The 13,807-nt window shown below is 39.0% G+C and overlaps 1 protein-coding gene across 9 annotated transcripts in view; it reads left to right on the top strand.

The window, feature by feature from the left end:
* Nucleotides 1-13,807, top strand: part of OSBPL6 (oxysterol binding protein like 6) — a 208,023-nt gene that overhangs the window by 34,768 nt on the left and 159,448 nt on the right. The window lies entirely within an intron of this gene.

Here is a 13,807-nt window from a genome sequence, read left to right as displayed (position 1 = left end):
CTGACTGCACAGAGACTGAGCCTTTAACTGTCACAGGGTTGGCTAGTGTGACCTTCATATCGGGCTGCGTAAAACATGCTTGCCAGGCATCCTAGGACAATTTGGAGCGGTTGCCTGGGTAACCTCACTTGCTTCTAATTGAACGCCCCAAGTCCCAGTGGGAATGCCACATCTGAAGGGAGGAACTCTGTCCTTAGAGTAGCAACAAAAGTACATTTGTCTGTTTTAGGACACTCTACTAACATTGAGGGCAGGGGAGGTTTATGCTATGATCTGATGATGAATTCAGGGAAGGGAGAGAATGAAGGAAAGAAAAAAGGGAATCAAGAGAACAGGGAAGAAGAGAGGCCAGAAGGAGAAGGTTGCATTGAAGTCAGTGGTAGAAATCAAATAATAAATACGAGCAAATGGTTCATGCATAAGAAAACACTATAGCCCAGAGTGAGCAGAAAGGCATTGAGAATGAAGACTGAAAAGTTATGCTTAGGAAGACGATCCGTGGTCAATAAATGAATATCTGGGGAGACAAAAAGAATAGTGGAGGGACTTCCCTGGTGGCGCCGGTGGTTAAGAATCTGCCTGCCAATGCAGGGGGCAGGGATTCGAGCCCTGGTCCAGGAAGATCCCACATGCCGTGGAGCAACTAAGCCCGTATGCCACAACTACTGAGCCTGCACTCTAGAGCCCACGAGCCACAACTACTGGGCCTGTGTGCCACAACTACTGAAGCCCGCGCACCTAGAGCCCGTGCTCCGCAACAAGAGAAGCCACCACAATGAGAAGCCCGCACGCAGCGACAAAGAGTAGCCCCCGCTTGCCGCAACTTGAGAAAGCCTGCGTGCAGCAACGAAGACCCAATGCAGCCAAAAAAAAATTTTTTTTAATTAAAAAAAGAATAGTGGAGACTTCTGAGAAATATACAATAAAAATATTTTTTTCACTGAAACAGACTTGTGTATATGATGTATTTGATCAACTCTGCTTTAAGGAACTAATGTTGTTTTCTTTCCAGTACTCTCCATTGTAGCCTGAATAAATCATGAATGATTTTTCTGGAATCAGAATGATGCCACTCAAAATCATAGGACACACTTTTACTCGTTACTTTCATGAATCAAAACCATTATAGATTTGAAACTAGTGTAGTTAAAGTCCTTTTTTTTTTTTTTTAAACAAAACATCTACAATATTCCAGGATGGTTATTATGACAGGAAGCAGTGTTTTAGCTGCTCAAATAAGCGGAACGCAGGCTCAGGTAGAAAGGCATTGCGTGATCCTGGGAAGAAAGCCTAGCTGGGGATACCAGTGAGCTGACCATTCTCTACTCTCAGAACCCTCAGTCAGGTGCTTAATTCGTCCTATTAAAAAAAAGTCTGTGACTCACTCCTGAAATACCCAGAACTGCTCTTAAGAGCCCCCCTTTTTCAGATCTCAAACCAGGTGCAAGAGAGATGCAAATTTTACTCCAGTTGAAACTGGCACATTTAACTCTTGATAAAATGTGCTGTCCAAGGTAGTCCTTCAGTCAGTGTTGGACAGTGACAGTGTTGTCCAGATTTCAGGCCCTTGGAAAACTTAAGCTTTGCTCAGATATTTTCTAGAGATTGGATTTTGCAGTTGCAGGTAATCATGGTTTCAGTCAGAGAACTGGCGGGTAAAGGATGGCATATTCTAAAGGTTTAACTGAGGAGCATTTAGTGAAGGAATGATTGAAAGAGGTAAAGACAGGATCCAGAGAACCCCCAAGTACCCTGGAGCTAGCAACTGTGGAAACTGTTGACTGTCTCTAGGTCAGAAGGAACAAGGAAGGAAGGAAGCATTGTTCCTGGGACCTAGTGAGTGAAAGCTCTGGCCATGGAGCTGTAAGTGTAGAAACAGCTATAGCCAGGACAGAAACAGGCAGGGAGATGGGGATGAGTGTAAATACCTTGACTCTCCTCTCCTCTCCTCTCTTCTCTGATCTCCTGCTGGTGTCTTCTGTTAGCCACATCCATCTGGAAGCTAGAGGTAAGGGATCTTGGGTGATGCAGTCTGTAGAGGTCAGCTTCCTGGAGCACAGGGAAGGGCAAGAGAAGGTTGGATAATGGTTCTGGAAGTGGGTGGCAAATGGAGAAGAACTAGTATGGTGTGCAACTTTCCTCTGTTCTCTAAGGATCTCTTTTACCCTTTGAGAGCGTAAGCATTTAGAAGAGAAGTTATTTATAAAAGAATGCCATTTGTAGGAACTGGCAGTAGAACAGGAACACCAATCAGTCTTATGATTTTCCCAGTTGACTACTCCCTTGTTTGTGCTACATCCAGTCTAGTGCATATTCTACAATTGCTGTCATTTCTTTAGGCGCGTCTCTCCCCCTCTAAACTTCAGGTCCTTTGGATTATGAACTTCCTTTCATTTGTCTTGGTCTCCCTAGCATCTAGCCAGGTGTCTGGCATGTAGTAGGGAATTATGTCTTGAGTAAATGATGGAATGACTGCTCCTAGCCTCTTTCAAGATAAATTTGACTTCTATAGTGTTTTTTTGTTGTTGTTTTTTTTGTTTTTTTTTGCAGTATGCAGGCCTCTCACTGTTGTGGCCTCTCCCGTTGCGGAGCACAGGCTCCGGATGCGCAGGTTCAGCGGCCATGGCTCATGGGCCCCGCTGTTCCGTGGCATGTGGGATCTTCCTGGACTGGGGCACGAACCCGTGTCCCCTGCATCGGCAGGTGGACTCCCAACCACTGCGCCACCAGGGAAGCCCTTCTATAGTGTTTTTCATAGTTAAACAGTTAATCCTCTTTCTCCAGTGCTGGGTCTTCTGCACTATTCTTTTTCAGTGAAAAGTAGGAAGAATTCAGGAATCTCAGCTCCCTACCAGCTGAAGCTCTGGCATTGTTAGTGGCTGCAGTAGAAATACTTCTGCTCTCATTCTGAACCATAAAATAACAGTTTCATTGAGCATCTCCTGTGTGACCAACACGTTTACTGATCCTTATACTAGGTATGAGACCATTACCCATAGAACATGTATGGGGAACAATCTAAAACTCAATGAGGCTTGAGTGTGGTGGTGCCAGTCAAATGCAAAAGGTTTAAAGAGAAGAGGGATCAGTGATACTCTGTTGTAGACTAAGTTAATTCTGAGTTTGACCTTAAAAATATGTATAAGGTTAGAGGAAGGAGAATGAACTTGCCCTACCATATATCAAGACCTGTTATGAAGTTATAGAAATTTTTTTTTTTTTTTTTTTTTTGCGGTACGCGGGCCCCCCACTGCTGTGGCCCCTCCCGTCGCGGAGCACAGGCTCCAGATGCGCAGGCTTAGCGGCCATGGCCCACAGGCCCAGCCGCTCTGCGGCACGTGGGATCCTCCCGGACCGGGGCACGAACCCCCGTCCCCTGCATTGGCAGGCGGACTCTCAACCACTGCGCCACCAGGGAAGCCCTGAAGTTATAGAAATTTAATGTGGTACTGGCACTAGGACAGGTAATTGACCGGTGGAATAAAATAAAAAGCCCAGAAACATGCTGTATTAGTCTGTTAGGGCTGCCATACAGAACACCACAGACTGAGTGGCTTAAACATTAGAAATTTATTTTCTCACAGATGTGGAGGCTGAAAGTTCAAGATTGAGGTAATGCCGGGGTTGGTTTCTGGCGAGGACTGTGTCCTTGGGTTGCAGATGACTGCCTTCATGCTGTGTCCTCACATGGCTTTTTCTCTGTGCGTGTACTCTCCTGGTGTCTTTTCTTCTTCTTATAAGGACACCAGTCCTATTGGATTAGGGCCACACCCTTATGACCTCATTTAATTTTACCTCCTTAAAGGCTGTATGTCTAATTACAGTCACGTTGGGGGTTAGTGTGTCAACATATGAATTTTGAGAGAACACAGTTCAGACCATAACACATGCCTACACACAGGTTTAGAAATTTGGTATATTTCAGATCAGTAGGAAAAGGAAGGACTATTCAGTAAATAGAGCAGAGAATAAATGGTTATCCTTAGGAGAAAAGATGAAAACAGATCCTTACTTCATACCCTATACCAAAAAATAAATAAATAAATAAATAAACTCCAGAAGGATCAAAGTCTTAAATGCCAGAAAAAAACCCACAAAACATTAAGACTTTAAACTTGGTCATAGGAAAGGATTTCCTAAGGTTGTATTCTTTTTAGACTTCTAGTCTTCAAAGGAGATTTCTTCAGACACAAAAAACATTTACTATAAAAGAAAGATTGACAAATTGGACTATATTAAAATTAAGAGTTTTTAAAATCTAAACAAGCATTATTGAAATTATACGATGCCTGTTATTTGCTTCAATATAATTTGTTGGAATGGAGGGGAAATAGGGGTATAGATGAAACAAGACTGACCATGAATTGATCATTTTTGAAATTGGGTGATGGGTACATGGGGTTCAGTATACTAGACATACAAAAGATGAAAGGATTAGTAGAATATACAAAGAAGTCCAACCAATCAAGGAGAAAGACATGAATAGCCCACTAGAAAAATGGACAAAGGATATGAATGGGTATTTTATAGATACAGACAAGGAAGTACATATGGCCAAGAAATATTCCCAATATGTTCAATATCGTTCGTGATTTGGAGGGAAATACAACTCAGGGCCACAGTGAGGTACCATTTTATACCCATTCAATTGGAAAAATTGAAAGGTGTGTTAATATCAAGTGCTAGGGTGGATGGGGATCTGGAGCATCTCATACCCTGCTAATAAATTGGTACAGCTACCTTAGAAAATGGTTCTGGCATTATCTCATAAAGTTTACCACATTTCCAACATTTTGCTTCCCAGTATATATGTAAAAGAAATTCTTGCACATATGTACAGAAATATTTATGGTAGCACTGAACACAACATCAGAAACCTGGGAAACCCCCGATGTCTGTGGGCAAGAGAGTGGATGAGTAAACTGTTGTATATTCACCCAGTGGGAGATATGCCAGTCAAAATAAAGTATAATGAAAGAGTTGCAGCATAGATGTTTTAACAATATAAAATGAAAAAATTCTAAAAATATTACATATAGTGCTCTTTTCTCGAAATTTAAAAGCAACTAAAATCATAACCATAGTTTTTAGGAATACATGTAGATGAGATGATAATGTATAGGAAGGAAAGCAGTAGAATATTGAGTGTGGGATTCAGGATGGTTGTTACCTCAAGTAGTGGGAACCAGGAGGATGAGACTGGGAGGGCTATTTGGGTAGATAAGTTATTGTCACAGTTATTGTTCATGGTTGCATATTACAATATTAGATATGAAGAATGAGTGAATGAGGGCAGCATGTGTGGCCCAGGGATGTGAATGTGTTCATATCAAAGATGGTGATTAACCCAATTCTGTGCAATTGAGGTTGAATAAAACAAGAAAAAGGATTAGGATGAGTAGAAAGGGAACAGTAGCAGAGCACATTTACCACCAGAAATTTGGAAATTGTATATTTTTCATAGGAGGATAACAGGCTTCAGGCTAAGTAACTATTACAAAGAGACTGCAAACAAAACTAACTGTTCATACAAGATAGAAGGTCTCTCTCTCACTTTCTCTCCCTCATTCACATAATAATTTAGATCATCGCCATTCAATAAAAATATAATGTGAGCCACTTATGTTACAATATTAAATTTCCTGGTAGCCACATTAAAAAAGAAAAAAGTGAAATTAATTTTAATAATATATTTTACTTAGCTCAATATAATCAAATATTATTCCAGCACATAATCAATATAAAAATTATTAATGAAATATTTTATATTTTCATTTTAGTAAGTCTTCAAAGTCTTATATGTATTTTATACTTATAGCACATATCAACTCAGACACTAAATTTTCATCAGAAGTACTTGATCTGAGAGTTCATAAAATATACAGTTGAAAAAGTAGTTTCACATACCCAAGATGTTCTAAACACAGTTAAAAGTTTTCCATTAACTGAATCAAGCATTGGTATTTAAGATAATTAATATTAAATAATATTAAAGATTCAGTTCCTCAGTCTCACTAGCCATCTTTCAAGGGCTCGGTAACCACATGTGGCTAGTGGCCATCCTAATGAAAGAGCAGTTCTAGTTCATTAGTTAGCAAGATGTGCTCCCCCAGCCTCTCCCACCAGATTGGCAGCCTTAATATCACCTTGGACTTGATAGAAATGCAAAGTGTAAGTCAGAAATTGGAGATGGGCCCAACACTCTGGGTTTAACAAGTCATGCAGGTGATTGTAGTATACACTGAAGTTTGAAAACCACAGATATAGAGGCCATTCAGAGACAACTGTCTATTACCTTGTTGCTCTCCAATCACTTGTAGTATTGACTTCATCTACAGAGTAGAAGCTAGCTGATTAGGACCACTTTTGCATCCTACCTGTAGGAAGATTTAGAGCTGGGGAGAGAGGAGTATAGTGGGCAAGCAATTTCCTTTTTTAAAGGCTGAATTGCACACATCCTTCTGCTCAGATCCCATTGAGTAGAGAGAGCTGAGTGGCCATACCTAGCTGCAAGGGAGGCTGGGCACTGTAGACTGGCTGGCTGATCCTGTGCCAAGCTAAAATTTGTGGAGGTGGGGTGGTGGAGGAAGTTCTGTTCCTGAAAGGAAGAAGGGGAGAATGGACACTGAGGACAATTTGCAATCTCACCACAAAAGATGGGTGCAGTTTGATTTAGTTTGCAACCCATGGCTTAGGCTTGGTTTTAGTATTTCATTGGCATATTGGGTTCCTTGGAAAAGTCGAATAGATGAAATATGGAATCATATAATGCCTAAGGAAGTATTAAAGATGTTATGAAGTATGTCTAAACTTGAAAGGTGCCAGAGTGAATTCGAGTTACTAAGATCAGCCCTGACCATCCTTCTTTGACGTGAAGAAGGCTTTGTGTGGCACATTTGTGGAAGGCAGGACTTAGCCTTAGGTAAGATTGTTCAAAGAATGAGTATATAACTGTCCCAATTCCATTCTACGTAGATAATTGCCATTAACACTTTGATGTGTCTACTACCTAGACTATAAATATTTTTTAATGAAATTATACTTTCTTGCTCTTTTGTAGTCTGCCTTTCCTGTCTAACTTACAGCACAAATACATTTCATGTCAGTAATATAGATCTGCATTGTTAAAGACTACATAGCATCCTGTAAGTTACCTGTAAGTTAATCAGTTCCTGTTGTGGGGATATTTCCATTGCTTCTACTTTGTTTTATAATTAGCACCACAGTGAATATCTATGTACATTTCCACCCACAACAATTCATGAGTGGTCCTTTGCCCACATCCTCACCATCTATAACATCCTCTTAAATCCCTGCAAATCGATTAAACATATTAATAAATTTAAACAAATAAGAGGTTAATCTTTGTTCAAATTTACGTCTTTGACATCCATTTTAAGGTTTCTTGAACTGTGCTCCCACCACCTACGACTGGACGCAGGTGTTCTGGGGTTCAGAGCCATAAACTGGGTAAAACAATAGTAACTTTTCTCACTTCACAGACAAAATAAATTACAGTATAGCTTTCCTCTATTTGAAGTTTTTCTTGTATGTTTTCCTTAAATGTTTACCATGTTTTGCTGTTTGCCTATTCTAAAATCTACCTAAGATAACTTGATATCACATAAAGATATCTATTACGTTTAAATTTACAAAATCAGTAATTTATGGTGCTTTCTCACGAGTGCCTTCACTTGAAAGAGGTAAGTTCGGACACCTCTAATCCAAGAGGCATAGGGCACTATGGCTAAGGGCAGGGGAAGGCTCTGGATTCAAAGTGCTTGGATTTGAATTCTAGATTTGGCACTCCCAGCTGTATGATCTTGGAAGTTACTGAACCTATCAGAGCCTCAGTTTCCTCATATGTAAAATGGGATATAGTACCTATGTTATAAGGCGGTTGTCATGGTTAAGTATGAAGGTTAGTAGTACCCTTGCCTCAGCTCACTAATTATTAGCCACTCTTATGATTTTCTTATAGAGGAGGAAACTGAGTTACCTAGCTCGTTACTCTCAGGGTTTGAATAGCATGTTACATCTGCCTTTGTTTCTATTGTCTTAAAATCACATGAGGTATTGTTCTTTATTTCCAGAACACTGAGTTTCCATTCAGCCCAATACTTTTTTCTGGATTAACAGCTCCAAACTGGTCTTGCAAAAATAGCCCCAGCAATACCCTTCCTTAGAACCTTTCCATTCAGTGTAGTGGTGGTAGGACCTCCTCCTGGGCCTAAGGTCTTCTTGTTAAACTGCTGTGAGAAACATTTCACAGTGACTCACCACATCTGATTTTTTTTTAACGATCAGATAATTTGAAAATGCTACTGACATTGGATAACAAATCATTATATAAAAAAGATTTCCTAATGGCTTGACTAGAAACTGTCCATGGTGTGCTGCCTGGAATGTATTCGTTTTCATAATATTGGGAACTGTAAATTAATATTTTTCACATCTTACAATTCTTCAAGTACTTTCAAAACAGCTGATTGAAGAAACATGTTTAATATTCTGAGTGTAAGAGTAGCAAGGTTTACTTCTTCAGTCTTTAAGTTTGGAATCAGGGCCTCGCCTTTCAGGAAATAAAAAATTGAGAAAATACTCAACGGGAATCCTTGAATCGGCTTCAGAAACAAAATGCGCAGTAAAAGTGAAATTAGAAATCAGATAACAGCCACTTTGTTGATGAATTTCTAATTCCTGTTAAATGGCCTTGCTCTCCTGAAGCTTGGCCTGTCGGTTTTGCTTGGCCTTATTTTATCATGGCTGCTTCCTCTGCATAGGTCGAGGCTTCTCAGTGGGCTGCGAGCAGGACACCTTCATTTCTGGCAATTCTGTTTTCACTGTTAATCCACTCACAGTAACTGGAATTACTGTTGGCATTATTATTTACTCTAGTTGGTTGTTAAAATATTTGGTGTCAAATTAAAACCTTATCAGAAGCCAGAGCCCTTAATTTCTCTGACATTTTCAGAGCAGACCTGGGGGGGATCCCTCATCCTCTGGGAATGTAGGGTGGTGATGACGTGGTGGGGGCAGTGACAGGGATTTCAGGTGGATGTTCAGTAGTTGTAGCATGAGTTCTAACATCATGGGAGATCTGGCCATGGACAAGCTATTTAATCTCCCTCTTTGCCCATCTTTCATAACAGTACCTACCTCATGGGTTGTTGTGTGTATTAAGAAAGATGATCCACTTGTGATGAGATTAGTAGCACAGTATCTGGCACATAGTAATTCCCTTATGATTACTAGTAATTAGTTAGTATTATTATTTACAATAATAGAGACACTGAATTCTAGAGACACTGAAAATACTCTTGCTGACACAGTTTTATATATTGAGACAGTAACAGTTCTCTAGTGCCAGATTATAGTATTATAGATTATAGATTATAATACTAATCATAAAGTCTTAAAATCATAAAGTCTTAAAAACTAATGTTCACTCAGTATTACATTAATAGGAGAAAATAAGAATATTTTCATAACAGTTCTTCATGTTAATTACCATGTACATCTGAAGTCATATAATTTACTCAGTTTCTATGGTACATGTTATAACACTACTTCAGAAAGTGAAATGTTAATAATAATGACAACAGCAATAATAACTTTTGCACTTACATCTGAATTAATAAGGAGAGAATGCCTGTGCCATTCAGGTTAACATTGTTGAAGATTTCACAGTTGTAAATTACAAGCTTTGCTGGACTACAGTTCTTTAAAATAAATAACATTTCCGGCTGTAATATAACCCACCAACTTGTTATCAATGTGATAGATAGCTAGACAGACAGGTAGTCATTTTTGAAAAAATTTTTTGTTTTGAGTTGATTGTGGACTTACAGGACATTGCCAAAAAATGTACGGAGAGGTCCCATGTACCCTTCACTCAGTTTTCCCCAAAGGGACAATCTTACATAACTATAGTATAAGGCAAAACCAGAAAATTGACATTGGTACAGTCCACAGAGTTTATTCAGATATGCAGATACTTTTTTCAGTCTATAGCTTGTCTTTTCATCCTCTTCATGGGGTCTTTCATAGAGCAAACGTTTTTAATTTTGGTAAGGTCCAATATATCAATTTTTCCTTTTTTTTTATTACTGGGTCATGTTTCTCAAAAGCTGGTCCACACAGCACCTGCTTTGGAATCATCTGAAGTGCTTGTTAGAAAGCCCATTTGCTTGGGCCCCACCCCAAATATTCTGAATCAGATTCTCAGGGATGGAGTCTGGTAGACTGTTTAATTTAAGAAGCTTCTTAAAACCTGAGAACCACTGATTCACAGTTTGGCTTTGGGTTTTTTCCTTCTTGCTCTTCTTTGTCTATGGGTTGTCCCATTCGTTTCTGCCCCTTGTATTATCAAATATGTGTAACCTCTGATGAGCTCCGGAATAGCTGTGTTGCTGGATACTTTCTGCTACTGTACGTAGAAGGTCTTAATAAATAGATTATTCATTAGATATTACTTTTCTGGACCCCTATATATAAGATGTAGTAGAATAAAAACCATCCTAATTATTATTTATAGATTGTCAGAAAGCCTAGACATTGGTCCTGATGCTTGAGATTACTTAATTACATAATATTTGGGGGGAGGGGGTTTAGTTATATAAAATATATGTAAATATACATTTATTGGGGTTATTTGTATCTTTTTTGGTCTAATACTTGTACCTCTTCTTCCCTTTATTGGAGCAGATAATTTCATGGAATCTGTATTTGGAGAAGAATTTACAGCACTTGATGAATATCAGTTTTCCTGTGGCTTAACAATCTAATATTTAGATGTTTGGTTGCTCTTTTTAAAAATTTAAAGTATTTTTTAAATAAAGAATATAAAGACATGCATAAAGAATTCCTTGCATGTCTTTAATAGCCCTCTGAAAAATGACAGTTTCATATCTGGATGTTTTATTTGATTTTGGAACGTAATCAGAATATTATTAAAATGCCGATTTTAGAATGTCTTAATTTTATATCATTTGTTTGAACTAGTTAGACTACTTTTTAAAATTTATTTATTTTTACAAATTAAATTCTCATTTTTTGTTTTCTCTTGAGTCATTTGCTCTGTTCAATCCACGTTTCTAGCTGCTGCAGTCCCTTAAAAATTAAATTGTGCCTTTAAGATGATAGGGCATGCTGGAACAGGCCTTGTGCTAAAAGATAGCAGCTAAAATTATGATGCAATAAAACTGTGTTTCTTATATCTTCACCTTGGAAGAAAATGATACATTTAGGGAATAGTGCTTAATGTTGTTTGTGTCTTCAGACAGTACAATCGGTTAGAGTCCAAAAGGCAAGAAAGGAGAGCTAATTTTGTCTTGTTTGTAAAGTTGGATCCACTCATTACCACAGTAGAGAATAGCGATAGCTGTGGGTCATGATGTCCATCCTGTAATAAGGAATATTATGTGCTATTCTATCATGATACCATCTTTCTACATGTGCAACTCTCAGGAGAGTTTGATGTCAGAGAGGTTCGAGTTCCACGTGGGCTAGCTAGCCCTGGTGACACAATCTCGACTAACTTCAGATGGCCATGTCACTGATGTGTGCTGTGGGATATACAAGATCTAGTGATAGTGTGATTGGTGTACCTAAACAGAGGCATATTGGTAAGTAAGTGATCTCTAAAGACTGATGCTGGTAGGAATATATTAAGGATGGTGCAGTCTAGGATGGAGTCCCCCCCCCCCCCCCCGCAATGAATGTTAGAATTAGTCTACAGCCATGGCTTTGTCTTGGACCTCATCATAGTTTGAAACAATTTATCCTCTAACATTTGAGACCCCAAAGAGTTACTGTCTTTGACCTTGGCTTCCTATCACTTTTTCTCCCCTCATTCTTCCTCCTACCCAACATAGTATCTGTCCCTCCCATGGAACGCAGCCTCCTTTATGTCTTCTCAGTTCATCTGGTCTTGGCATCATTTCCATAGCTTGGACATCACGTAAGCTGACTCAGCAGGACTGCCTAGTTTTTCTTACCTCTTGTCCTTCACTGATCCACCTGGCCAATCCTGACCTTGAGAAAGCTCTGTCATTCTCTTATCTTTGGCTCCTAGGATAAATAACTTTTTTTGTTGTAGATATTCAGGGAACTGAGTTGATTTTTTTTTTTCCTCCTGCTGGGCCCTCATGGATACTTGGTAAACCTTTCATGTCCCTCTAATTGATTCCACTTCCACATGGGCTGTTCCAGGTGTTTTCTCCTCTCAAGACCCTAGTTCCATCCCCATATCTCTGCAGAATTCTTGCTGCTTACTTTTCTATGGAGATCAACGTCATCAGATATGAGTTCCCCCAACTTTCATTTTGATCTCCAGTTCTCTGAATTTTTTGTCTTGCTTCTATTCCTCCTGTTTCAAACAACTTGAAAGGTCTTTTCCAGTTCTCAGCCACCTGCTTCTACCCTTAATCATATACCGTCCCATTCTTGTGGGACCCTATTTTGTCATTATCTCCTTCCTTTTTTGTAACTTAAATTTGGTAACTCCTCACCATATGAAAATGTTTGTATCTTTCTTGTTCTTTAGAATAGGATTTCTGAACTATCAACATATTGATACTTGGGCAGTATCAACCTTGCGTCGTAGGGTCTGTGCTGTGTATTGCAAGATGTTTAACAACAACGCTTTACTCACCAGATGCCGGTAGTACTCTGGAGTTGTGACAACCGACAATGATTCCAGAGGTTGCCAAATGCCCCTTGAGGGACAAAATTGCCCCCAGCTGAGAACCACTACCTTAGAAAGTCTTCCTCCAACCACACCATTCCATCCATTACCATTCTCCTTTTCTTTTAATTTCCATTATCACCAAGTTTCCCTTGTGGCTTACTCACACTCCTTATCTCCCTTTCCTCACCATTCAGTCAGTCGTGAATCAGGCTTCTGACACCACCCATTACGGCAAATATTCTGAGAGGACCAAAGTGCCCTTCTGGCAGCCAAATCCAGTGAGTGGCCTTTTCTCAGTTCCTTAATTTTTTGCAACTTTTGACACTGCAGCCTCATTTCTGTGGTATCTATCTTATGTATTCTTTTGTGTCTACTCCTATCTCCCTGTTTCCTTTAGATCTCCTTTCTCCTATACTTTGTAAATATGGGCACTGTCCTCTGTGTAGCCCTCAGCTGTGTTCTTTTCCAGTTCTCATGCCTTCCCATTTCTCTTCTGGTCATTGCTGTATAGATGACATCTAAATATAGATTCCATCTCAGCTGAACTCTAGGCTTATGTGTCCTTTTGCCTTTTGACTGTCTCTACTTGATCTTCTATATGACACATGAAACACAATATGTTTTTACATATTTAAAAACAAACTCCTTCCCTTCCCTTCTTTCATTGATTCCTGTTAATGGGCTCACAGTCCTTTATTTCAATGGTTCTCAAACGTTTTTAGTTGTATACCACAACAGTAAAAAGTTTTGTGCATGTTATATCCAAAACATGATATTTATTAATAAATATTATGTATATGGTGGTATTGTTATAAAACAGGAAGTAGAAATTTTACAAAGATAAAGGAAAATGAAATTAGTACTTAAAATTTTAACAGTAAAATTTTTGTTCTCTCTAAAATATTATCAATAATTTAATATGCTTCATTTTTTAAAATCTGGATTTAATACCCTGTATTGAGTACAGTTTATTTTGATTCTTGATTTTAGTGTTTTAGTTGAAAAAGGTACCCTACAAACACACGTGAATTCAAATAGAAGAAGTATATTTTTAGCTATGCTTGTGAAATTGTAATTCTTAAGTAGAATGGTTGTCAGGGGCTGGGGAGGAGGGAA

The sequence above is a fragment of the Globicephala melas genome, chromosome 7 (assembly GCF_963455315.2).
Source record: "Globicephala melas chromosome 7, mGloMel1.2, whole genome shotgun sequence".
In the NCBI taxonomy this organism is placed as follows: Eukaryota; Metazoa; Chordata; class Mammalia; order Artiodactyla; family Delphinidae; genus Globicephala; species Globicephala melas.
The sequence above is the reverse complement of the archived record's forward strand: the minus strand, read 5'-3'. Positions and strand labels throughout refer to the sequence as shown.